This window comes from Saimiri boliviensis, chromosome 15, assembly GCF_048565385.1.
Source record: "Saimiri boliviensis isolate mSaiBol1 chromosome 15, mSaiBol1.pri, whole genome shotgun sequence".
NCBI classification, from domain to species: domain Eukaryota; kingdom Metazoa; phylum Chordata; class Mammalia; order Primates; family Cebidae; genus Saimiri; species Saimiri boliviensis.
Genome location: NC_133463.1, coordinates 55,586,453 through 55,611,906, shown reverse-complemented (window position 1 = coordinate 55,611,906; position 25,454 = coordinate 55,586,453). Strand labels below are relative to the sequence as shown.

Here is a 25,454-nt window from a genome sequence, read left to right as displayed (position 1 = left end):
ATAAATTTACATGGCTGGAAATAAACTGGGGAGGAAATAAGTATGTCTCAGCAAGACTGTGTTTCCTGATGAGTCACAGTAAACTGGCATTCACTTTTATTATTCTCCAGCCCATGTTCTATATATCAAACATCATGAAACCACAGCACAGAGTACAATACAAGAGTCTCAAGGTAATTTTTGAACTGAATTTTCACCTAGATATGATCCTCCCAAACAGATCTCAGCCCATTCCGGGACTTTTCCTCATGATATATGTATGCTATCACAAATTTCCAAAATTGGCATTAACAAGTATTCACTTGAGGAGTTCCACATTATCTGGTGATTTCAAATCTTTAAGGAATCTGCAAAAGCCATTCCACCCACCTCATGACAACAATGATAGCACATTATATACCAATCCATTGTTAACTGCAAAGCCATACTGAAAATTATGCATAAAAATGAATGTTGACCCATTCTTAAAATGTCAGTTATATTATAAACGTAAAAACTACCATAAAATAGTTTTTACATTTATAATATAAAAGCAATTTAATGGGAAAATCAACCATGATGGATTTAAAAAGAAGTCTGAAACAATAAAATACTTCAAATATTAAAACAAAGAGTATAAAGTATAATGAAATCAAGTATAACACATTCTAGCACATTGATCTTTAATATTTATATTTTGATTCATCATGAAGTCTTAATTTTTCAACTGTGTATCTTAATAGTTGGCAAGGATAACCACGAAGCAGTTATCTAAAAGCCTTGTGAAAAGATGTGATTTATATTCTATATGTATTTTAATATAGACAAAATGTTATCAAGTTATCCCTATTATTATCAGTCTGATGAACCATTATTTTTTATTTCCACTTTCAAAATAGAATTAGAAGGGAAACAAACTTGTTCTATAGGAAAGAATAGTTATCCAAATCCAATTAAACATTAGGTCTTAATGAGGCATATTTGGTCTCCTTTTACTACCAGACTGAGAGACAAATCCATACATCAGGATCTGGTGGCCACACGTGGTGGCTCACTCCTATAATCCCAGCACTTTTGGAGGCTGAAATTAGTGAATCACTTGAGGTCAGGAGTTTGAGACCAGACTGGCCACCATGGTGAAATCCCATCTCTACTAAAAATACACAAATTAGCCAGGTGTGATGGTGCATGTCTGTAATCCCAGCTACTTGGGAGGCTGAGGAAGGAGAATTGCTTGATCCCAGGAGGTAGAGGTTGCAGTGAGCCGAGGTGACACCACTGTACTCCAGCCTGGGCGACAGAGCAAGACTCTGTCTCAAACAAAACAAAACAGAAAACAACGCAAAGGATCTGCAGCTCTCCAAGCACAGGCAGAACAAGTCGGAGGAGGGAGTCCACCAATCCAGGAAACTCATGCAGGGGGCAGTCAGCGACCTTATTTGTAACATCCACTCTTTTCTGACTTTAAATAATAGATTTCAAAACAGGCCCCTGGCCTATTTTTCCTGGATTGTCTAATTTTATGAAACATAATTATTTAAAAATATTTAATCACCCTGTTTCATAGTTCATAAAATCCTATGAATTTCTACACAGCAAATTAGCTTTTTATAATAATTTCATAGATAATATTAAAAATAGATAGTGATCATTTTCATTCTTTAGAGAATCTTCTAATATAAAGTAAATCAATTGATTAGTCCAAACCATAATCTTCCATTCATTTCACAAACAAGCAAACTCAATCCTGTGTTTTCTGCTAGGAATGTAAGTCTTTTTTGGTGAAGGATACAGATACATTAAAAATATTTAACATAATGTGGAAAGTACATGGTAAGAAGTGCTAAGACATATGTAAATTGTTTTGGGGTCAATGAGGGAAAGAGAAAAACTCCTGTCCTTTGGAGTCTAGGGACAGACACATCATAGCAGAGGCAACATTCAGGCAGGATTTTAAAACATAAACAGGAAGAATGTGCAGATGCTGGAAATAGTGTGGGCAAAGGCTGAACAGTCTATAAGAAAGTCAAGTGTGCAGGAAATGGGAGGTCTGGGACTCTGGTTAATGTTCTTGTAACGTCTTTAACACTCTTTTCGTTATGTAGAAAGCACTAGAAAATGATCTATCATAATCATAATTATGATTAATATTGTAATTGATAAATGGAAAGAACATAATAGAATATGTATCTGGCAGGGCAGGTTATAAACAGATTTGAAAATATGTGACGTATTAGGTAAAACTTTTTGTGCTTAATTCTGTACGCAGAAGGAAGCCAATAAACACATTTTAGAGAGACAAAATAAGGGTACTACTATTTATGCTACTTGTGCAGAGATTTTGTTAGGCACTTCCCTTACTGACCTAGTCCTCATATATATTTTCAGACAAGAAAATGGCAACTGAAAAATTAAATAATATCCCTTAGGTCAAATTGCTGGTGGATGGCAGAAGGCAGAGCCAATATTTAGATTTAGCTTTGTTTCCAAATATTACCAACCCTAGGGTGAACAACCATCCTGGTTTTTCTGGAACTGAAAGGTTTCCCAGGAGGCTGTACTTTCAGTGCTAAAACTGAAAAGTCTTGGGAAATTTAGGATGAGTTTTTCACACACCCTCACCACTAGTACGACTACAAATACTAAAACAGTATTAGTGGTTTACATGTTGTCTATTGAGGTAATCATTTCACTCAAATGCTCTTTTTTGATTTGTACAACTCCAGAAGTTTGGTACTGACATTTTCTCCATTTTCTACAAAAGCAAACAAAGGCTTATTGGAGCTGATGTTGTGCATAAAATAAAAGTAATCAATTAATACACTTCCTAATAGTAAATCAGGCATTATATCTTTTAAAACTCTGGCGAATATTCATTATGCCTGGGCACAAGTAGAAATGGACTTACTAAAAAATTGAAGTGAAGAGAACAATTTCCTTTACTCTAAATCAATAAGGCAAAAGAAAAAATGGAGCAAAGACTTGCTGAAAGCTATACCCAAGCTGTAAAGTAAATAATTAAGTAGATAAAAAATCTCAAGGGACCAGTTATTACAATTTTGAGGAGGTAAGTCAATTTCTTTCTGAAGAAGTCAACTTTTGTAGAGATTGACTGCCCTCAAAGAAGATTACCAAGTGTGAGAAGGAAGGAATTAGCCAGGATTATATGAAATCTACACTCCAGAAAAACCTATGAATAGAAAATAACAATAATATCCACATTGATCATTAGGTTCACTTCCCATGTCTCCAACATAAGAATTCATAAAATTGAGAAAAGCAAGAGCTGGAAGCTACTTTAAAGTTCATTGAGTTTAATTCCCAGATATCACAAACAAGGAAAGTCAGGCCAAAATTTTTATTGCATCCTTTACAGTGGGTAAAACTGACACAACATTTTGGGGAAAGAGAACAGATATAAAAGGTATAGTAGGCAGGAAAATGGTCCTCTAAAGATGGCTATGCTCTAATCCCCTGTAACCTGTGACTATGCTACCTTAGTTGGCAAAAGGGATTTCAGAGATGTGATTAAGTTTTTGTACCATGAGATGGTGAGATTATCCTAGATTATCCAGATGGTCCCAGTCTAAGCACATGAGCCCTTACAAGGAGAAGTGAAAGGCAAGAGTAAATCAAAGAGATTCAACATGAAAAAATTCCACCTGCTTTTGTTACCTTTAAAGATGGGGGACTAAGAGCAGAAACTAAAGAATGTAGCGGTGTCTAAAAACTGGGAATGGCCTCCAGTTTATAGGAAGCAAGAAACAGGAACTTCAGCTCTACAACGTCAAGGTACCAAATGTTGCCAACGATCTGAAAGAATGAGCACAAAATGGATTCTGTCCCAGGACCTTCAGAAAGGAATGCATCAGGAAGACTGACATCTTGATTTTAGTCTGTACTCATATTTCTGATCTACAGAATATGAGATAATAAATTTTTGTTATTTTAAGCCACCAAATCTATGGCAGTGTATTTCAGCAGCAATAGAAAGCTAACACAAGAGATACCCAGACTGATTGATTAGAGTAAAACAAAAGTAACTAAAGTTTCTTATCAAAGACGCTCGGAAGTGTGAAACAGCTTTCCCTTAGTTGAAATAACACCAAATATACCTTGTTATTCCACAATTACTGATCATTTATGTATAAGTCATTATGAAGCAGGATATTTCCCTGACCCCTGGACTCACAACAGCGATGCCTCGATTACTCAGCCTGCTGCTCTTAACTCCTTGCGGGAGGGAGTGCATGAACAAACAAGTGTGGGAGCTGGAGTGAACAGCACTGGAACCAGCTGGCTGCATCATTGCCAGTGGGACCAAACTCCATTCACTTGGACCTGCTGGGTTCCACCTCTTGCAGGAGGGAGTGTGCAGGTGAGTGGATGCCGGTAGGAGTGAACTCCATGCAGGCCCACTGCAGCACACAGGCAGGGGTGCCTGTGACTCCAGAACACCAGAGAGCTTGTTACCGTGCTATTTTAGCTCTGCTGTCTGTGGACAGCTTAAGTCTTAACAACTCAGTGGGCCCCTTGCCTTTTCATGTGAGGTGGCTGCTCTCCACTAGTGAGGGCAAAGGGCCAGTGTGACAGCCTTTTGTATCCACACTCGTGGCTCCCAAGCTCTTGTCTGGTGTCTGGGAAAAATGGGGTTGCATGAACAAATTGAAAGATGGTAAATGTGGGGGATTTTATTGCCTATGAAAATGGCTCCCAGTGGGAAGGGGAGTTGAAAATGGGACGGGGTAATGTAGGTAAATTAACCCTGAAGTCCAATCATGTCTGGCCGGATTATTCTCCACATTTGCACCATCAAGCTGTCCTTCTGAGGTCAAGCTGCTTTTCTCCAATGTCCAGCCATGGTCCCACCTACCAGCTGAGTCTGGAGTTTTTATAGGCACAGGATGGGGCTGTGTGGGTGCTATAGGAAAAGGCAACATTTGAGTGGGAAAACAGGGATATAAGTTCTCACTTTCGGCCACAGTTTCAGGCTTTTTGGCTTGAGGGTGGATTTTTCACCAAGGACCCACCCTTTTCTGCCTAGAATTTCTCTGGCTCCTGTCCCCATCAAGTAGAGATGCTGTGTTCTTGCTTTAAAATACAAGAAAATACACAATGGTGACTGTAATAATTCCTGCTTAATCGGTTATTTCATATTCTGAATCACCATTGACTTTACAGTTGAAGTATAACAAAAGGACATTACTGTTTTTGAAGTCACATTATCTAGGTGTGAATCCTGACACATGCCACTGGCAGCATCTATGTCTAGAAAACCATTTAAGTGATCTGAACTTCAGAATGGACATCTGCACACTGGGGCTAATTTTTATTTCAGAGGCTTTTGAATGAAGTAACTAGCAAAGTGCCTAGTACTCTACAGATGCACATCAAACTTGTGCTGAGTAACTACATGAATACATGAAATAAAACACAAAAAAAACATTTACTGAATACCTGCTATTTCTCAGGCTCTGGTAGTATTTGTAGTGATTAGCAAAGAAGTCCAGACAAAAACTCTTTATTATCTAATTGAAAGGCTGTGATAGTCATATGGCTACTGATCAGTTAGTTCCAACTCTTTACTTTCCAGATCTCTACTGGATGTGGCTCGTGGCTTTGCTTGACCAATGAAACTGAAGTGACTTGTGTCACTTTTACACAGAACCTGTATGATCCAATGGCCAATTCACCATTATGTTTTGCCTTTGCCAAAGCAATCATGGAAACAAGTAAAGAGGTGGACTGGCAACCACAGTGGTCAGGGAGTATGAAAAAGAAATGAACTTTTGCATGTACAAAGCTGTTGTATTATTACAGTTGCTGACAACCTCAGAAAAACCTAGCTTACTCTCACTTAAACAAAATTATTCTCCATTTTTTTCCATTTTGAAATACTGGGTTTTTATAGGTTAAAGTTTGTATTTTCTGTATCTAGGCAGTCTCTTTCAGTAATAAATCAATTCAGGGTATGTAATAAGAGCTTTGAATTTCACTTAAACTGGAATGTCTTCGCCTTTAAAAAAAGAAATCTTATGCACTTCTGAGGCTCCACATTGCACATTTTAAAATTCTGCACTCCTGGACATGGTTTGAACCCAGAGTTTCACGTTTAGACAGCCCACAACTAGACAAACTTGACAAGGACAAAATGGGTCAAAAGTGTCATTTCTTAGGAATAATTAAAATCATCTAATGTGGATGAGAGAGGTCAGACTAGCATCCACTTCTCACTAACCTTTAGAGTTACTGGACCGACAAAGGAGGAAGCCTTCAATAAATGTTTATAGTCAAGCCAAAAGGTTAATGGAGATAAAAGTAGACAGCCCAAAGGTAAATAATAGAGGACTAACCCAAGAAACTGGTGACATAATGTTGTCCCAGGGATTCCAAATTTTGCTGGAAAAAAAGACATTGAGGATTTCCAAAAGAAGGGTTAGACAGAGCTAAAAGTTATAGGAAAACCTTCCCATGAGATGAGCTTATTTTTATACTACATTGCTTTAACAGAAGAAGTGTTATTTGATTAAAAAATTGGCCTCCATTGACTTGTTTAGGAAATACAACAAAATACCATTAAAGAATCTCATACCAATGCCATGAGATGTAGTTTGATGCTGTTAAAAATGCTCTTGGTGTGCGGCTTCCTTAACTGGGTAACAGATCAAAAGAGCTGAGGCCTATTTGGCTAAATACTGCTCTTTTAACAATTCATAGCTGTTTATATTCTCTCAGCTATAAAGCATATTTGATAATAGGCCTAGAAAAATTTTTAAATTACTATAGACATTACATTAATATTGTGAGAACCAGAAACACACACACACACACACACACACACACACAATTTCCTTGCCCTTAGAAATTACATACTACCACCCCTGCCAACCTCCCCTAACTGAATGATCCCCTACATTTAAATGAAAAACGGTGTTATATGTCATTTGACGTTATACAACCACACAAAATTTTACACAGTAGAAGTTTCAGTTAATGTATCCAAGCAGTTCTCCACACTGGAATTCAATTCAAATCCAATCTGACAGTCAGGAAACTATTCTATCACTCTCCTTTTAACTATGTGAAATCTCTAGAGACAGTGACTTGAATTTGAAAATTTCCCTCACCAACAGCTATGTGAACACAACGATTTAAAATCTTGGACTACTTAGACTGGGGAAAGTATGCCCAGGAATAATTCAAAATCTTAAACAATTATATTTTCAGTAATCCTGGGCATGATCTACCATGTCAACATTATTGATTTGACTGAAACTGTACAACTTTTAGTATGATAATTTCTACACAATAAAACAGTGCTTTTTAGTAAATGTCATTTAATAAGTTAAACTTTTGAAAGTTAAACAATGTGAACATTTGCACTTGATGCTACTGAGGCAAGATCTTTTTCTTTCTTTTTTTTTTTTTTAATAGAATGTCATTTTAAATTATATAAACAAAATCATTCCATTCCATGTGATCCTGTAGGATCTACATTATTGGTGTGATATAAAATTAGGTTCTCAGGCTGGGCGTGGTGACCCATGCCTGTAATCCTAGCAATGTGGGAGGTCTAGGCAGGCAGATTGCCTGAGGTCAGGAGTTCAAGACCAGCCTGGCCAACATACCAAAACCCCATCTCTACTAAAAATACAAAAAAACATTAGCCAGGTGTTGTGGCAGGCACCTGTAAGCCCAACTACTTGGGAGTGTGAGGCGGTAGAATCACTTGAACTTGGGAATTGGAGGTGGCAGGGAGCCGAGATCACACCATTGTAGTCCAGCCTGGGTGACAAGAGTAAAACTCCATTAAAAAAAAAAAAAAAAAAAAAAGATTCTCACAGATAACATCTGAATATTCCCCATGACTAATTAATGCTAAGTAATGAAACACAGCAATGTATAAAACTTACTTCAATTAAAATCTTATGATTCTATTGAAAAATGGAGTAAAATGGCCACTGAATTAAAGTGGGATGTCCCTTAAGTGAGAGTTACAAAGTGTGCATGTGTGTATATGTGTTTCTGCGTACAAAAAGATTTAAGCAAGTAACTTAGAAAACTTCCAAATGCATACCAAAAAACCTATCTTATTTGTGTTTATTGCTTGGGAAATAACAAAACTCAACTTCCTAAAATACTATCAAAGTTGTACTGCTTGAAAAACATTTATATGCTATACTTACTTTCAAAACTGAAGCCCAAAGATATTAAGAATACTCCTAAATTAGAAAATATGTGAAAAGGACAAATGGGAAAGGCATTAGCAACATCCTCTAACAAGAACCACTACACTATATCATTAGGGACAGAATAGATTTATGAATGGATATTCCAGGAAGATTTCATTAGATTAGAGTTTTCTTTGAGCACATTTCTACAAAATATCCTTTAAGAACAGCATGAGAGTAAAATTCCAGAGAACTTCTGCTAATAAATGTCTTGAAGTAGAATGCGGTATGTGGGATCTCAAACATGATAAAAGACTTTTCAAAAACAAAATGAGTGTGAAATAAAATGATAGAATTCTTGGCTATTATGTCCATACTCCTTATGTCAGACAGTTTTATCTCTATGAACCAAAAATTTAAATAATCATTATCTCTGAGGTATATTTGCTTTTAGTTCTCAAATTGTTGGAACACATTATCTTAACATGAGTCACTGCTTGAATATAGGAATTTCAGCATAAGAAGTAATGATCCTGTTAGAAGAGAAAATACAAATAGTTCTACAGATATGGGCTATTAAAAATAATTTGTTTGCTTCCAAATATCATTTCATCATATTTTAAAAAAATATAAAATTACTTTTCAAGATTACTCACTCTAAAGATATAGATACTTCATTTTTCAAATGGGAAGAATATCTAGATAAATATAAACATCTAAGCTATTCAGATATTTATTATACTTTCATTTTCCAAAAAGAATAGACTCATTTCTCTTTCCTTTTTGCCAACTTCACTCCCACAGCCTCATCTGTTCTCCACATACATTTGGCTCCAAAGAGGAACTACTCCCTCCAAGCTGGCAATCATTAACTTCAACCTTTTATTTTATACAGCTCTGAAAGTCACAGGGTGTTTAAGGAGTGTTGTTTTGCTCCTGGCAGAATTTCTGGGCTTGCACCTAGTGCAATGTGCAAAAAGTGTGTCAGCGCTGAAACTCTGGGAAGAGAAAAGTAAATTGCTCTTGAGTACCCCTTCTTACCTAAGGCTGTCACATAAACCTGTGGCAGGGTTCAGGGATCTGGAGGGCTGTGGTACCAGCTGTGTGACCTGGGGCCAGTCACTTAACCTCTGAAGGTCTGAGCTTCCTTCTCTGTTAAGATGATCTCATATGCAATATGAGGCTTTTTGCTGTAGAATTTCTGTCAAATCTCACTCAAATTCTGAATATGGAGAAGAAAATATATAGGAAAGCTCAACACATTGAGCTTATACTTACTTAACAAAATGTTACTATTTTTTATTGGTTAATCACTAAATAAAGCCATTTTAACTTAGTACATTTTGATATTTTAACACTTTTAGAGAAAGTGATGTGGTTAAAATAAAAGCGCTAGCCTGAAATATAAAAAGAGTTATGAAATAGAGGTACACACAAACTCAACTGTGAATGCCCTATTTAAATCACTGTTAAAAAAAAATACAATGGTCAATACTGTTCCTCAGTCTGTATTTAAGAATTATCCCAAAGGCATTCTGTGGAAGAGAGAAAACACTACCCTGCATAAAGTCATCTTCAGATGCTAAGATGTGTCCATCCTTCATGAATGAATCCACTAAAATACGTAATGAATCTTTCAGTCACCATTCAGGCTGACCCCTTTTTATTACTGTTTCAGCCAATCTTCTGCCAAAAAAGAAGACAATTATGAATTCTGATATTAATATACTAAATTTTAAAACCAAATATACAATTTTTCTTTTAATTAAATGTTGTTTTCATGTATATTCTTATATCATCCATAAACTATTAACTTATTTATATTCTGAACTTAAAATATACCTGATATTACAATATTTGAAGTTGATGAAAAAAGTCTATGGCAAAACTAGAAGAATAGAGATAAGATGGGGATCCCCCTCCAAAGGGAAAAAGTGTGTGAAATTATTAAACTATTAATAGGTGCTGTGATAACTATAGTTCCTTTTGGGAAGGCTGATTTTCTGAGACAAATTAAAAGTCAAGTTATAGAAAGTCAGGTGCAAAAAATAAAAATAAAATCTTGGCAAGGTAGTTGGCAAAAGTATGGAAGTGTTAGAGTAGCTGAACAAAGGTTATCTAATCTGTGAGACATTTTAGTAACAGAAATATTATAAATGTTTAAATTAGGTATCTAAAGTAAAACTTCTTCCATCAGCTTCAAATATGGTAATAGCAGGTATATTTTCAGTTCAAAATATAAGCAAGTTAATAGTTTATGTTTATAGATGGGTATAAGAATACATATCATGAAAACAACAGGTAGTTTAAAAAAAAAACTGCATATTTGGTTTTAACATTTACTATATTAACATTAGGATTCAGAACCATAAGAGTGGTTTTCAGTTTTGTTTTGTTTTCTGTTTTTTTTTTTTTTTTCAGCAAATCAACAGATGCAGAAGGACTATACTAATTTCTGCACTTTTACAGAGTAAAAGCCAAGTGCCCAAGTCACTTGCCTTCATTCTGGAGGCAGGCTAACTCCTTGCTTTCCATGGGACCCACAATGAGAAAAGGACTCCAACCAAACAGATCCACTCAACATGCTCCCAACCCAAAGGACCTTTGTTCAGCACGTCTGTCAGTCTGGGCAACTAATGGAGCGTGCTAAGAAGTCAGACCCAAATGAGATAAATCTTTAATAGTGCCCCTTGAAAATGTCTTATATCTTATTGTTGCTAGTTTTCTATGGGATGCTCTTTATGAAAGGCAAGGTCTCTGTGTGCATTGTAAATCTGAAATTTTATATTAAAATATTTAATTTCTTAATTGGGTATATTTTGGAAAATATTCTCAGACATATGAGGAAATCATATTTCAGTAACTGCTTTCTCAATTCTCTATCCTATCAAATTCTTTACAAAAATAATAGAAATATGAATAAAGGCATTAATGTATATGTTGGAAAGGATATTTAAATAATGTTAACATGACAAACTGCTCAATTAAAAATTAATGGTTGGAAATACCAGTGAGTTAAATTCTACAATTAGTTGCCTGTGAATTATACTGAAGTTTGGACCAAGTTGTTTTATTACTCAGCTGTGGGGTTTTTTTGCCAGAGAAATAATATAACCTTATGTGTAAAATCATTCCAATTAGTAATAAATAATCAGCATTACTTTTGGATTTTTCTATATTGTTTCTATTTTGAAAGTGTTATTTAGGTTATTCTGCTTTTAAAATAATCATTGTATACTTTTAAAGAAATAAGGGTATTATTTATTCAATAACATTTTAGGTAATCTACTATGTAGAATACTCAAGAATAGAGAGATGAAATATGAGTTATATTTCATAAAGATGTCCACAATATATTGATAATAAAAATATCTAAATGGCATACACATAGACTGTTAATACTAATAATCAAGCTCATTATATTTTAAGTCTATGATTGGTGCATGTGGAAGATGCAACACATATTTTATGGTCCATGACCAAACAACAACGTAGCAATAGAATAGAAGTGGTCAAGAGACTAATTTTTAGGGCTAGAAAAGATCTTCAAAAATGATGCGGCACTTCTCCAATTTAAACTAAAAGTTTCGAAAATATGGCTTATAGTTTTTATGACTATCTTTAAGACCTAATCATAATGATCTTTCATGTGCATATTTTGGTTTAAGCCATGCACCTCTGTATCTATTAAACATTTTAATATACATTCATTCATCTTCTGACTGCTAAAGTATATCTTTAATTTGAAAATATATTTTGAGAAATATAACCAAGATGAATACGTATACACCAGTTTAAGCATATATTCATTATCTCAGTATGCCTTCTTAATTAATGGTAAAAGATGGTTTAAAAATTTGTATTTTGAGGGCCAGGCCGATTGAGTTTCTACTGTATCACCATCAGTTACTAGCTGTGTAGCCTTGGGCAAGTTACTTAACTACTCTGCATCTCAGTTGGATGGTCTCCAAAATAAATATAATAAATGCATTTATGTCATAGGGTCATTTTGGTGATTAAATGAGTTAATATATGCAAAGTACTTAAGCAGTACTGGATATGTTATTCCATGCAAGCAAATGTTTTTGTTTCTAGTATTTCTAAAGAAATATGTTTTTGTAAAGAAATGTGTTTCTCTAGAAATACTAAAAATACAGAATTCTCAGTAAAACAAGAACTTTGTCTGGCTAGAAAATACATTGCTCTAATATGTGATTTATAACATTTTATTAAGCCATAACTAGGTACTAAAATTCTAGGTGCCACATTACTTTTTAAAATCAATTTTTACAACAATTCTATGAAAGAGATCATTGCACCCACTTTGCAAAAATAAAAACTGAGAGACTAAAAAGTTAAAAGAACTTGTCCAAATTCACATTGCCAGAAACTGCCTTAGCCATGAACTGCCTTCTATTTTTCTCTTAGTAATTCTATAAGAAACAGAATTCTTTCTGTGGTGTTAAAGCAGTAAGAATCTTCTTAGGAATTGTGTTAAATATCAATTTTTCATGTCCGTGAAAACTAGCTTAAATGATCTTCCATGAGTCAGTGGTTAGCAGTTTCTGTTTTACATTATGCATGATTCCTAGCTGCACCTTGTATAAGCTAATTACATGGTGCCTCATTAATAATCTTCAGGGTTTTTCGAGCTGTGAAATTTATAGCTTTTGTGGTGAATTATTTCTCACATTTTCACAGTTTGGGGTCTTGTAAGTCTAGTTGAGATACTAAATATCAGTAACAGGCATCAAGTAGGAATAAGGGGGAAAGACTGAACATAGTCTAGTGATTTTAAAATACTGAAAAATAGCTAATATTCTTTAATATTTTATTTTTATGACTGCAGGCATTTTTATACCTGTAGAGATGATTATAGCTTACAATGGATTAAAAAAATAGCCTATAAAAATGTTTCCAAACATAAGTAGAATTCATGATGAGATTCAAAATGCCTTTCAGTTAAAATTCACTGAATTCAGTACTGATTGCACAAGAACAAATGAAGACTGGTATTCTATTGGTGGTCAACATCATAGTCAACAGACATAGTACAGCCTCATTATAGTACTTTGCGGTGAGGCATCAGCATGCAACCTGGGCAGCAAGGCAGTCTGGCTAGTCTTCATTCCTGCAGGTCCATTTCACTCCTCAGAACCTCTGGATGCAACCACTTAGGGAACCTAAACTGTACTCAAATCTTGGCTCACTGAAGGAGGATTCTACACTTAAAAATTATACCTCAAGCTGGGTTTAATTAGCTGTTCCTCAGATTAGGTTGGTGTTGCTTACAGGTAGATTGGATCAAAATCCAGCAGAGCAGTTTCACCTGCCCCCAGAAGTTCGAGTTTAAATCAGAAAGACAAAAAGAAGCTTCAGTAAAGAACATAGGGTGGAATAGAGCAGAGGTGGGGGGGAAAAAAAAAGGTAGTAATTTTGATTCAGTGGGTCTGCAACCCAGTACTTCAAATGTAATTTAAGTATTATTTATGGCATACTTACCACATGCTTCCGGAATGCAATAAACATGAGTAGGAAAGGACGCAGAAAACACAATTAACACAGTGGCTACAAGCTTGCACTCTAGAGTCTCATTACTTGAGTTTAAATCCAACATTTGTTACCCATTTACGGTGTGGATCTTTTTTTTTGGAGATAGTTTTGCTTTGTTCCTAGGCTGGAGTGTACCTGAGTTCACTGCCACCTTTGCAAGTGATTCTCATGCCTCAGCCTCACAAGTAGTTGGGATTACGAATGTGCACCACCACATCCAACTAATTTTTGCATTTTTAGTAGAGGCAGGATTTCACCATGTTGGTTAGACCGATCTAGAACTCTTGGCCGCAGGTGATCCACACGCCTCTGCCTCAAAGTGCTGGGATTACAGGCATGAGCCACTTCATCTGGCCTATGGCGTGGATGTTGATCAAGTAGGTCAACTTCTCTGTGCATTGGTTCCTTCATTAATATTATACTTTTTTGTGTACTTGGTTCCCTTATTATTATGCCTTATGAACCTGTTGCAAATATTAAATAACACTTATAAATCACTTAGACTTATACCTGAAACACAGTAAATGCTTATTATATGTACTGATATGGGTAGATGAGGCAAAATTTAAAAAATAATTAAATTCCTGTGAAAAGACCTGTGCCTATTTAATTTATTATATCCAACTTCAACAGAATGATCAATGATTCACAAACATAAATGTGTAGGCCCGGCGTGGTGGCTGAAGCCTGTAATCCCAGCACTTTGGGAGGCCGAGGCGGGTGGATCACGAGGTCAAAAGATCGAGACCATCCTGGTCAACATGGTGAAACCCCGTCTCTACTAAAAATACAAAAAATTAGCTGGGCATGGTGGCGCGTGCCTGTAATCCCAGCTACTCAGGAGGCTGAGGCAGGAGAATTGCCTGAACCCAGGAGGCGGAGGTTGCGGTGAGCCGAGATCGCGCCATTGCACTCCAGCCTGGGTAACAAGAGCGAAACTCCGTCTCAAAAAAAAACATAAATGTGTAAAAAATTACTACTTTGACCAATCTTTTTACTTTTTATCTACTAAACAGATTGTGCTTGGGATGAACACTTCACTACTGCTAGCACAATGAAAAGATTTTAATGGCAACTAAATGGAAATTGAATAAAATCTTCTCTTGCATGACAAATGCTCTATCTATTGGTTATAAAATAATACGCTACTATGTTTAAGTTACTCCATATTTCCTACCTATTGTTTTCACTAGTAGCTATCAAATCTAAAAACTTGCTTTTAAGACATTTGGGAATTAGTTTGAAAAGGCTCGGGTCATTGAGTTTCTAATTATGCTACTTCCCTTCCTTGGACTCTAAATTGGGAATGCCTTATCCAGTATAAGCATTTCAGAATATGCAAATTCTTCTTACACCACATGCTATAAAAAGCCCTAAATTCAAATACCATGATCTTAAGTACTTAATTTTTTGTATGCCTCATTTGTCAACTCAAACCAAACCAAGCCAAAAACAAAGCAAAACCCCCATGACTAAGAAGACCACGCCATTTTCCTTAGGTAGTTCCTATTCCATGCTAATTATACATATTTTTTAAATGATCTGGGAATTCACTAAACTTAGGTTTGGTTCTAACTTTGTCACTAAGCAGTTGGATTACCTTTGTCAAAAACGCATGAATTCCCTGAGCCAGTTTCCTCATTTTTAGAGGAAAAGGTCAGGACTTCACAATGTCTATGGAACCTTCTAGCACTAAGGTTTTATTTCCTCTAAACAGATGAAACTCATGAAACAGACTTCTCTAGTGTTTCTCAGTCTTTTTAAATCTTTGCTTGCTTTCTTGATATTAAAAACAAATTAATGGGCTTTAATATTAAGCAATCCGAATAAGCACGGTGACTATAAATATAAATGGCACAAAAGTACCCTAACTCCCTAGAAACAGAATCCCTTCAATAAATACACATACATCTATGTGCACTGTTAGGGCTTTCTCCCTCATTGTATTTCAGAATCAAAACACTGTCGTTAATTCACACCGAAATGAATTTTCCCTAATTCAACTCTGCAGAAAAGTAAAACTACAGACTCAGAGTTTGCTCTGCCCTTGACATTCTTAGAGCAAAATGCTTTTATTTACTACTCTGTCTTCCGTATCTTCTGAGACTGTGCACACCCAGATAAGGCAATAAACTTGAGCATATATTTCCATTATTGTGCTGTTACTGACTAACCGAAGTTCTAGTTTCTCATAACCAAGACTGTAAGAGGTTTTTTAAAATGTTATTAAATGAGACTTGTTACTACCCTTTACAGTGCTGTAGACAGTACCCTTCCCACCATAAGGACTCACTGAACACTTAGCAAATGTTGATAAGGGGAAACCATACAAGATACAGGAACCAATTTCCTTTTGGGGCCAAATAACACTATTATACAACACTTGGAAAGAAAGTTTGATAGTTTTGCTAGACTAGTTTAAGCAACCCTAAAGTAAATTCAACGATAAAGCCAGTTGAGAGTGAAATCTCAAGCATGAAAAATGACAGTCTTCATTTTTTATGCATAATGTATGGATTATAAATAAACTGGAGAATTTTCAAAATCCCTCTCATTTAATTGCTGTGAATAGACTAAACATGTACAACAAAACCAAATTATCTTATAGGTTTTCCTGTCTTAAAAGCAAAGATTTGAGGGGAAGGAGAAAGGGCAGGGAGTGAAACTAGTGATAAAAATGAAGTGTCCAGCCTTGAGACTGGTGCATAGAGTCCCACGTTCCAATAAGACTCGACAAACAGCTCTGATCAGAATCTAAGTGATGGGAAACAGCCTGTAGCTTCGAGATTAGCTGCTTCACACTATTTCTGAGTTAAGTCAGCACAAGTAACATCATGAATGCATAATTATAATTATACATCAGAGTATGCATAATGATCTTAAAATTAGTAAACAAAGAAAAAGCAACAGAATTTCTCAGCTATTTTCAGGATCCTGTTACAGAAGACAAAGTATGACTAAGATTTTAGGGAGATGTGTCTACTAAAACTTTTTTTGCATGTAATTTGCCAACTTGAAGAAATAACTGATGAATCAGTATTGATTTAAAAGTCTCTTTTTAGGAAACTCCACATAAATGAGTCAAAGGAATGCAATAGGGTATTTGAAAACATATAAAGTAAACGCATGCTCATACTTAAAATACCTAAACTTAGAAACAGAACTAAAATTAAGTAACATCTTGCACTTCTGTTATTATCTAATAAAATAATTCATATGCCTGGAATTTTTTGGAAAAAGATAATGATCTGTGATTGGCTAAAATAAAACAGGTAAAAGAACTAAGAGATGTGTTGAAGGTAATTAATGGCAGTGCAAATTTTTGTTGTTTTTGTTGTTGTTGAAAACTAGATTCCAAAAATCTAACCATAAAGAGGTCTGATATTAATGTCTCCAGTTGTGATGTAAATTCATTTCCTTTCAGCTTTCAGAAGATGGAATTCTAGTTGAATGGTAATATCTCTTCACATCCTGAAAGACAGTTACATCATGTAATTTCTATTCATTTTTCTTTTTTAATGCAACTGCCTTTTCTTGGGGGCAAAATGATTTGATATCCTGGAACCCTAATCTTTTCTCACGGTACTATTTTTACTACTTTGCACTGAAATGTGGCCAAGTTCTCCTCATTCTTCATAGCAGAGTCTTAAACGGAACACCCTTATCTTGGTAAGTGTGTTAGTAAACCTGAAAGTAAATGCGTCCTACTAGGACCTAGTCCACATACAAAGTAAGATGCTAAGGTGATATTCAGAGCATCTTTCCTTCAAGGAGGCTAAAAAGATACCAAAAACTACCTGAACTACTTTTATGTTTCATTTTTCTTGCTCTTCTTTCCTGTCAAAATTCAGAGAAACCTTTCAACAATCTTCCTTTGCAAAGTTGTTCCTGTATTGATTTTTTTTACCGTGTTTATTATTTTCCTCACCTAAAACTTTTGTATCCTTGACTAAAATTCTTCAGCTTCTGATCCATATTTTGAAATTTACTCTAATAATAATTATTCATATTTTCTACAATCATCTTCTCCAGCGTTCTTTCATGTGTTTTCACTCCTCCCAGGAGTCTTTCTTTTCTATTCTTTCCTGCTCATCTCTCCACTCTCCTCTCCCTTTTCATCATGGTTTACTTTGCAGTATCATTACAAACCTCAGTTATCATTAGGCTATGTTGACATACTGAACAACTGGTTGAAAATCCCCAATTAAACCACACAATCACCTATTTTGCCTGCTGTTTCTTTTTATTACATATATCACTTTGACTACTGAAATCACTTAAATCTATTTTACTTAAATAAACCGATTAACAGATACTTACTGATCACCTACTATGAGTGTTGTAAAGATCACAAAAGACCAGTCATTTTGAAAATGTCTGCAAGCTTTTATAAACATTGAATGTGAAGAGGGAAAGGTTAATCCACCAAGCAAGGGTGTACAATCTTCCCAAGGCAATCAGTAGCTTGACTGGAGAATTAAGAGAAAAGAAATAATTGCAAAAGTGACTTAGATACTGAGGAATAAATTTTGAGATGGTGATAGAGTAAACTTTGTCAAGTAAACGACAATCCAAGTTTCCCCCATGAATTTCGAAGATAGAAAAAAAGATCCTTTTTTTCTTTCCACTATTTCCCTAGTACAATGAAAATGATCTTCTTTATTTCAGCTTTGAGAACATCTGTATTTTTATATGTTGGTTCACATGCTGAAATGTTACAGACACACAGACAATTAAAATATGTAGTGACCCTGTAGAAAGAAAGAGCAAGGGAGACAGAAAAGTTCACAGACTTTCTAATGCAGAGCCAAGTCTAGATATATTATTAGACATTTGAAAAATTCTTTCATACTCCAACTAAGTATTTATAGCTTGTTTTTGGTCAACAATCTTGTTATTATGTTGTTAATGTTAGATGACTGTGCTAAAGACATTCTTTAACCAAACCAGGAAAAAATTTGTGTGAAATGATTAAATACAGGGAATCCTAGTTATAAATAGACTCGAAAAGTTCATTTGAAAATGTGCCATTTGGAACTGAAATTACATTTTTCACCTTTACTAGGGCTTCTCAAACCAGAAACTGCAGACGTCTCAGGGGCTTCAATATTTATGGGCTTTTTTTTTTTTTTTTTTGGCTGGATTTTTAAATTTTAATCCTAATATCCTAATATAACATGAAAACCAATGCACCTTTATAATGCATAATAGCAAATCAGCTCTTTTATACTAAAAATGCACTTCTGAAATACAGTGAATAGAATATTCTAGTTTATTTAAGTTGGCATTTCTCAAATAGTAGTTCATAAGTCCCTGGGAAATTTTGAACTTACTGATTTTTTTCTCTAGTCTATATCTTGCCCATTTCTTTGCGAGTAAAGAACTGCATAGACCCAATATTACAAGTGGTCAAGTCTCAAGGTTGGATTTCAAGTGGGTTACTTAGCTCTTAATCTAGCCACGCATTACATATGAATTCCCGTGTCTATGAATAAGGGTCATTTGTTAAAGAAGAGAAAGGGTGATTGAATGTTTCCTTTTCTGGTCACAGGAAAATTTTTCATGTGATTTGTATTCTTCAGGCTTCTCCTCCTATGTCTGTTTGGTCTCCCTGATTTCAAAATTGTTGTCCTTGATCCTTGCAGTTTTTGAGCCTCTTCAACTCCCCTAAAACAGTCTCCTCATTTGAAGTATGCGTCCTATCTTACACATTACTCCATGCACCAATATGGCCATTTTTTTCTCCTTTCAGCATAAAGCAAACAAACACTTCTATTCATTTAGTGGATCAGTTCTCAGCAGGAAGGCAATCTGACTGAATTGATATGAAGAAATGAATGACTGCTATGCTGCTGATTTATCTATAATTATTAAGTCATTCCTCATTTTCAAATTTTGTTTTTATTTCTCCAAATCTAAAGAGATATGGTCTTTAACTCCTCCAAGTTTTTGTTCGTTCATTTTATTTTTAAGTCTCTCCAGTGGCTCTCTTGGCTAAATATTTGATCCCTGCAGAATGGCAAGGGTGCAAGTTGGGCATTTTTCAGTTAACATAATAAGCAAAAGTAAGTCAGAAACTGTCTGTAAATAATGTATAAACTCGATGGCCACAGAAGCCTGACATACTGACTTTTGAGATGTTTGGGGGAGGCTCGCTGGTTACCAAGTGACTACCATAGAAATGCAATGAACTATGCTCCTAAGAATTGTGTTCTTCTTTCTTGAGAGAGTAATTTCTGAAACTGCTGAACTCTGGTAGCTCTATGTGTATCCTGGCCTCCCTACATATCACTTGTCACTAATTGGCAGCAGCTGCTCCAGACAGGCTTGGTCCTGGCAAACAGACTGAATGCTTTTCTCTGCCCTTAGGAAATCTGTCTCTCCAGGTGAGGTTTGAGGCCATGTGCAGAGCAGACTGTTGAGTTTGTTTTCCTGCTATTTGGACAATGGATGAATTTCAGACTTCAACATTTTAGTGTCATTGGTCCACGCTTTTGGACATTTCTGAAAATAAGTGTTTTTCAAACATACTGTTTTTTCAATTCCTGATTAAAGGGCCACATAGCCCCTAATATACAATACAAACAAATACATCTTTGAGAGTTTAATCCAATTTGATATAGAAATGACGTTGATACCCAATTTCTCCTCTAGCGTTGTTAGTCAGTTGTTATATGCTAGTTTCCAATTCATTCCTAAAAATGGTAAAAACAGACTTATTTTCAGTAAAAGTTAAAGGCAAAGATGTTGACCTTCTTCTATTTTAACTTTTCAAAGAGCCCTGTTGGCACCAGAGTTCCAATATCAGTAATTTCCCAGAACCCTAGACCATCAGTGACATCATTTTTAATGTTTTGCCCTTCTTTACAATATTATAAAAATGAATCTTACTCTGTTTTTAATCACAAGCCTTATCCAGCAATCAAGTCAGGTATATAAAAAGCTAAGCTACTCTGTAAATCTAAACATTCCCCACAAATGGAAAAGATACAGCCTGGGTTCTCTGATTGTTACTAAGGCAACTATCTAAAATGAAAATCTGATTAACCCTTTTGCTGCCTGGAACTACCCATGTACCACGTTAGCTGACTTCCCTGTACTTATCTCTCCTTTTTCCCTCTCAAGAAATTCATAATTGCATTGCTCCAAAGTAGTTATGCTCTGGTTATCCTATCTGAGGCCAAGAGGCCTGTGATGGGTGGTAGTCCCATCTGGACGGCTGAATGGGGTGGTTGCCTCACCATGAAGAAACAGATATTAAAACAGAGGGCACACGATTTCCCACTTATTTACAGCGTCAGTTTGATGAAATCCTTGACAACATTAAAGGATTTCCATTCAACAAATAGCCAAGTACCACTGTATTTTCTTTTCACTCAGAAAATGATGTGACAGTAAGAGCTGTATGTTTCACAAACACATTTTCCTCAACTATTTTTGAATGACATTAGCAACTGTTACCATTTGCTAGGAAGAATAATATTTCAAAGCATTATGCAGAGTTTTAGCCAAGAACAAATATCCATCAGGCGCTGCCTTCTCTCTTTTTACAGTTAAACCAAATAGGGAATTCAACAGCAAGGCAGGGCGGTGATATAAGAACACACATTTCCATGTAACTTTGGCAATAGAAGGCTGTGCACTAGGAATTCCTTAATAGATTTAGAGAGCTAAGTTGTATAATACAATTACATTAAAGTGCTTATACCTTTTAGAGTACATAAGTACACTCAAGGTTCTTTAAAACTCTTACTCCCCACTGCCTCCACACCACTCCCCTTCAAACCCTTTCTAGAATGATGGCTTGATACTTTCAACTTGTCTTCTCCACTGGAGGCAAAAGAGTCCATTTGTTATTCTCTACACAGTGCTTGATTTCTCCATTCCACTTCTGGTTCAGACCATTCCCTCCATCCTGGCTTCCCACCATGCTCCTCTCCACCCGACTGAACCCATCCCTTCCTTCAGATCTTGTTCAGCTTTTATTGCCCTGAGGAAGCATTCCCCAATTAACCTCCTTTCCCTCCTTCAGTTCGCCCTTTTATGTCCCCTGGGAATATAATTGTGCTATGCCATTTTGTACTTGTTGATACATTGTTGTAATTGCTTTTTTTAAATTATGTCAGTCTCACTGCATTTGCTTCTATTTCATTCATCTACATTTTATTCCATGTATCTCTTCTTTCCTTGTTCAGTCTTCTAGTTTTTGTCATTTCAGAAGCAACACTGAAGTACCCTGCACTGAATAGTTCATCAATAAACACTTAACGACTAATTTAAAAAATTGTTAATGTTCATGAATCGCTTTAGCTTTTTATATTTTTATGATTCTTAGTACTGAATTTTGCAAAGCAACAGTACAACTAGCAAATGGCTCTCAAATCTACATTGTCAGCTTACAGCTAATCTCCCATATCCTTGCATTCCTTTAAGCATATTTCTTCCTGGATATTTGTATTTCTTTTTCTTACTTTAATTTCAAATCAAACATGTCTGAAATGAATTTCATTTTCTCTAAAAACCCAAATTTCCCTTCACATTTACCCATTTCTATTAGTTACTTACTGATTAAAAAACAACAACAACTACTGCTCTTGGTGTTATCGAGCATTTCTAAACTCTAAATAATATATTCAACTTTTACACACGGCATTACATAGGAAGAACTTGAAAGATGTTTGATACATTAATGAATTACATTTTTTGACTGAGTGTTCACACAAAGTATACAGTGTGCCTTCTTTATGGGGATTAATAATTGTAGTCAATAATCAGAAATGTAGAATAATATGTAACACGCAAGAATTACCAATGAAAATTGTTTCTAAGAATTTATTTTCTTTTCTAAGAAAGCTTTTGTTTTAGATTCAAGGGTACACGTGCAGGTTTGTTACATAGGTAAACCTGTTGTCAGCTTATTTCGTCACCCAGGTACTAAGCCCAGTACCCAAGTTATCTCTGCTCCGCTTCCTCCTCCCACAATCTACCCTCCACCCTCAAGTAGTCCCCAGTGTCTCTTGTTTCCTTCTTTGTGTTCATAAGTTCTCATTACTTAGCTCGCACTTACAAGTGAAAACATGTGGTATTTGGTTTTCTCTTCCTTCATTAGTTTGCTAAGGATAACAGCCTCCAGCTCCATCCATGTTATCACAAGACATATCTTGTTCTTTTTTATGGCTGCATAGTATTCCATAGTGTATATGTACCAAATTTTCTCTATCCAATCTGTCACTGATGGGCATTTAGGCTAATTCCATATATTTGCTCTTGTGAATAGCACTGTAATGAACACTAGTGTGCATGTGTCTTTATGGCAGAATGACTTATATTCCTCTGGGTAAGGATATTCAATTTATTACATATTAGAATATGTTAAATCATTAAAAAGATGTTAAAAATTTAATTTACAGTGTGGGATCTAAAGTAGTGGAATTAGTTACAACTTCAGACACACACAGGAGAGTGAACATGGAATCTAGCTTAATTGGGAAAGAGTAGAATGGACTTTGAGGTTACTAATTACCTGGCAGAAGGTGTTCAGCTTGGGGAGATAAGATGTTCAGTAAGGGGAGGCCATCTGTTGCCACAAATAGGTGACTATGGACAAATGCATTTAACTCTTTGAAGTTACCCTTCTTGCCACTGCAGAAAGAATGCACTCGGTTTTCAGAGGTCACTTCCTCGTATAGATTTTTATGGATCTAAACATAACTCATTAATTGGGAGATGAAAGATACCAGTGTGTGAGAGTGAAAGTGAGAGGGGCGTTCATCAGAGATAGCAAGGTCCTCCTCCATTCCCTTCTTCTTTTCTCAGATCCCTCATTAATATGAGATAAAATTTATTACATCTTAATGTACTTTTTAGGTATTTACACTCCATCAGTAAACCAAGTTTCAAGTTAAAAAGATAAGACTTTCTTGGCAGAATCTGAGGCATCAACTAATGAAAGGAAGGAGGAATTTTTGAGAAGATAATTAAGACATGTAAAACCACATTATTAAGGTGTTACCTATTTGCAAGCCAATTCTATAAATCTACAGAAAACTTTCTAAGGAATGGCCGAGGAGGAGGGAGGATCAAATAATTCAAGAAGATCTGAGAGGACCTATGTAGAAATCTTAAAATCAAAGGCAGGAGATCTTTGTAAGCTTTATTAGGAAACTGGTATGTTCTTATGAAGGGAGTGGCTTATTGAATCCAAGGACAGCATAACTGAGGATAATCTGGAGGTGGATAAAAGCCAAAGACAAACTTATTATTTTTCTCCTCTCCACCAAAAACAAGCAAGCATACAAACAAACCAATTGTGGAAAGAACCATGGGCAGAATATCACAAACAGTTCTTCCTTTAATTATGTATGTGATCAGCTATGTTGTTTCTCAAAGCTTCAGTTTTCTTATTTGGAAAGCAAGGGTTGGACGAAGTGTCTTCAAGCTCCCACATTTGTAATTTGGCAATATCACAGTCCAATGGGACTGTTACCAGAAGATGACATATAATTTTCCAAAAGAATATAGAAAATACAGGTAGAAATGGTTTATTAACATAATGACGATAGAGGTTAGTATTTATGGAGTGCTTGCTCTGTGCCAGCCTTCGTGTTTGTAATTCCATACATAACCTATTTTAAAATTCAAAATATGTGCTTATATGTTCTGTTAATACCTCCGATCACACAGATCAGCCAAGGGGAGCACAGAGAAAGGTAAAGTGGCCCACAGCTCAAAAGCTCAGTAGTGACAGAATTCACGTTTAAAACCAAGCATTTCAACTCCAGTACCCGAGCTCTCCATCACCATGCTACAGCAACTCAAATGAAAAGAAGATATGGAAATACATATATTTCTATATATATATATAGAAGAAGAAGAAGAAGAAATGCTACACATAACCAAGACTAGAAAAAAAAATTACCTAAAAATCCATATAAAAAATGTCTCCTTGAGGTGAGGAGAGATAATACTTAGAAGCAAACATAGAAAACACTGATAAATATTTGTTTCATCCCTATTTTTTGCACATATACACCCAAACACAATAAGCATTTTTGCTATGTTGTTGTTGAATTTGGTTTATTTGAAATATAAATTAAAAATATGTGAGAAGAAAAAAAAAAGAAGCAATCTTCAATGAGAGAATGGAAAAGAAATAATACTTAGAAAAGCTGTTACTGTTTAAAACCAAATGGCCAGTCACTTCCATACCAAGTATTGAGAGAAAATGACATACTTTGCTGCAGACCTCAGCACTCACCATTCAGAGCAACATCAGATGCAAGAGGATAAATGAAGAGCTCATGGGAAGGACATAACATCCAATCTAAAACTTGCTAGGCAGCCAAGAAAAATGCCCAGAAAGTACTGAAGTGAGTTACATAGCGAATTCATTTGTATATGTTTGAAAATGGAGAGCATTGCATAACCCTAGATATAGTATTGCACTGAAGAATTCTCAACATATCAATATAATGTTTTTACCCCATTTTCTCATAGAAAAATGAGAAATCAATCAGGATGATATGACAAATATTACTCTCAGATTAAAAAAACTTCATATTCAGGAAGCCTTAAAATATACTAAAATATACTTTTTCCATATCAACACAGAAATTAATTACAAGGGATTTACAAATAATGGTTGTTCATGGCACAACCTCAGTGTTTAGAAATCCACAGCTGTCAGTTCTCTGTCTGGAATTATCTATCAATCATTTTAATGATGTAGATAAAATAATAAATTAGTAGCTA

At 35.4% G+C, this 25,454-nt stretch overlaps 1 protein-coding gene across 4 annotated transcripts in view; it reads right to left on the bottom strand.

Moving 5' to 3' along the window:
• Positions 1-25,454, bottom strand: part of ZFPM2 (zinc finger protein, FOG family member 2) — a 477,627-nt gene that overhangs the window by 166,754 nt on the left and 285,419 nt on the right. The gene's annotated exons all lie outside the window — the stretch shown is intronic.